The following is a 3,064-nucleotide window of genomic DNA, read 5'->3' on the forward strand; positions in this document are numbered from 1 at the left end:
GTTTTGAGCTATTGTTTATAGGGTATGTTTGTGTGTCCAAGTCCTTGACTGTATTTATCCCGCTGGCCTTGTAAAGTTCACGGATGGTAAACCAATAATGGAGGATGGACAGGGTAGTGGGCTTGGTTTGAAAGACGACGGCAAGGAGGAAGGCGATGATCATGTTGGGTGTTATTGATAGTGAGCAGAGGAGGGGATTGAGTAACTCGCACCAAGGAGCGGCACTTATGTGCAGCAATGTGAAAGTAGGAGGAAAAGAAAGAGCAGAAGGAAAGGCAATATTATTATTAAAGGAAGGACGAAATTGACGACCATCTGGCGGAGGGTAGTTGTTGAATGCAGGTGGCAACCTTCACATCTTGTGATTATGTGGGATGAAGGTTTGGCCCCCTACCCCGGCTACCGGGGATCGGGATGGTGACGTTGGTCTCCAGAACTCCCACAGGACAGAAAGGGTGGTTCCAGTGTCTAGAAGGAAGAGGATGGGATGTCCGTCAACCGTAATTCTGACCCTAGGCTCCCGAGCATTTGAGATATGCGTTGGGTGGGGAAACCCAGGGCCCCGTCATTCCAAAGTGGCCACGCCCAGTAGGTCCAGGGTGGAGTTGGGGGCTGATCCTGCTCCTCTCTGGGGGCTGGGGCAGTCCACTGCCCAATGTCCTGGAAGAATGCATTTGGGGCAAGGTTTTGATGGAGGTTTAGGGTTAGGGCAGGCTTGCGCCCAATGTCCCTCCTTGTTGCATTTGAAACAGGGCCCTGGAGGGTCATGTTTGTTCTGGACACCTCCTCTACCGCTGCGAGGGCCAGTGTCTGTCCCGCGAAGAGCCTGAGCCAGCATTTGGTATTTTTGCCACTTAGCCTTTTTGTCCCGGTTGTGGTATACCTTGAAGGTGGCAGCTGAAACCTCAATTTGGGGTGTAAGGGGACCTTGATCTAGCTTTTTTAATTTAGCTTTAATGTCAGGGTAGCTTTGGGAGAAGAAGTAAGTCCTAAGGAGTTGACAACCGTCTGGGGTTTCTGGGTCTAAATTAGTAAATTGTTGGAGGGCCTTGGTAAGGCGATCAAGGAAGGAGGAGCAGTTTTCGTTTTTGTCTTGGACCACTTCCTGGAGTTTTCTAAAATTAACAACCTTTTGTGCTGCCCACCTCAACTCGGAAACAAGACAGGTAGAGAACTCATCTCTGGCACCGAGGACATTGGGGGAGTTATAGTCCCAGCCAGGGTCCTGGTCCGGGACTGCCACTGCCCTGAGGGGGCGTGCTAGGGAGGTCTGATGGACCTCATCTGCATATGTTTTAGCCTGTTCTGATACTCTTTTGCACTCTTTGGGGCGTAGGGTGTTGGAGAGAACCATGTAGATATCGTGAAAGGTGAGGCTATAGGCTTGGAGGAGGTATTGGAATTTCTTGATATAAGTGGTTGGGTTAGTTGTGAAGGACCCGAGGCGTTTTTCTACCTGGGACAGGTCTGAGATAGAGAATGGACATGAACCCGAACAATGCCTTCAGTGCCTGCCACCTCTTGGAGAGGAGCGAGGGTGGCCAGGGCTATCTTGGAGCGGGTAACAGGAGGACTGCACGGGGTAGTGGGAACTGGAGGAAGGGGTGGGTAAAGATTAGGGATGGTGGGGGCCAATGGGAGAGGAAGTTGCGGGGGTTGTCGATAGGGAGGAGGTTCATCTGCTGGGTCAAAGTCAGAGATGAGGAGGGAGGTGGCAGCATTAGCAGGAGAGAGGGACCTTTTGCAGCCACGAGGAGGTGAACCGGTTTACATTGGAGGCAGAGACAAGGGTGTTCCCGGAGTAGAAAGACTGGACATAGGGAATCTCTGCTCACAGGGAATCTCTGCCCACTTTTTTGAATGCTCACAGAAGTTATAGAGGTCCCGTAAGGGGGCCACTTATTTTGGTTATCTAAGCGATAGGTGGGCCAGTCTTGGGTACTGAAGCGGATTAGACGCTTGGGTTTAATGTCGGGAGTGAGAGAGAGAGTGGAGAGGTTGTCTAAGAGGCATTTGAGGGGAGAGTCGGCCAGCAGGGATGATGAGTTTCCCATTTTAACAGCTGGGGCTGAGCAGGGCATCCCCTGGACAGCCAGCTATCAGGATATGAGGAGGTTGCAATAAAGCCTGTTATCACAGGATGTTATTACAACCTGTGATTCTTCTGGAGAATCAAGGAGGTTGAGGGTAACCTGGTACCAGGATTTTTTTTTTTTTTTTTGAGTTGGAGTCTCACTGTGTTGCCCAGACTGGAGTGCAGTGGCATGCTCCCGGCCACCGCAGCCTCGCCTTGCTGGGCTCTGGCGACCCTTCCACCTCAACCTTCCAAGTAGCCAGAACTACAGGTATGCGCCACCAAGCCCAGCTAATTTTTGATTTATTGTAGAGATGAGGTCTCGCCAAGTGGCCTGGGCGGGTCTCGAACCCGCGGGCTCAGGCAATCCACTCACCTCGGCCTCCCAAAGCGCTGGGATTACAGGCTGAGCCACCAAGCCTGGCAAGAGACCTTCTTGCTTCCTTGGAGTAGAATCAACTTTTTGTTCCATTTAGATCTTGAGCTGATTCAGACCTTTTACTCTCTACCCACTCTAATGTTAACCTTATCCAAACATGACCTCACAAAAATACTTTATTTTTTTTGGGTTGGAGTCTCATTCTTGTCGTCCAAGCTGGAGTGCAGCGGCACGCTCACGGCCACTGCAGCCTCCACCTGGTGGACTTAGGCAATCCTTTCGCCTCAGCCTTCCAAGTAGCTGGAACTACAGAGGCACATCACCACGTCCGTCTAGTTTTTTTGTGATTTATTGTAGGGAGGAGGTCTCACCAAGTTGCCCAGGCTGGTCTCGAATCTGTGGGCTCAGGCAATTCTCTTGCCTCGGCCTTCCAAAGTGCTGGGATTACAGGCTGGCCCACCGTGCCCAGCCCACAAAACTACTTTAAAAAAAAATAGTAAACGTCTAGGTGGCTCATGCCTTGACCTGGGCTCAGATGATTCTCCCAGCACTTTGGGAGGCTGAGGTGGGAGGATTGTTTGAGCCCAGGAGTTCAAGACCAGCCTGGGCAA

The sequence above is a fragment of the Carlito syrichta genome, unplaced genomic scaffold, assembly GCF_000164805.1.
Source record: "Carlito syrichta isolate Samal-C Ts95f unplaced genomic scaffold, Tarsius_syrichta-2.0.1 Scaffold308807, whole genome shotgun sequence".
NCBI lineage: Eukaryota > Metazoa > Chordata > Mammalia > Primates > Tarsiidae > Carlito > Carlito syrichta.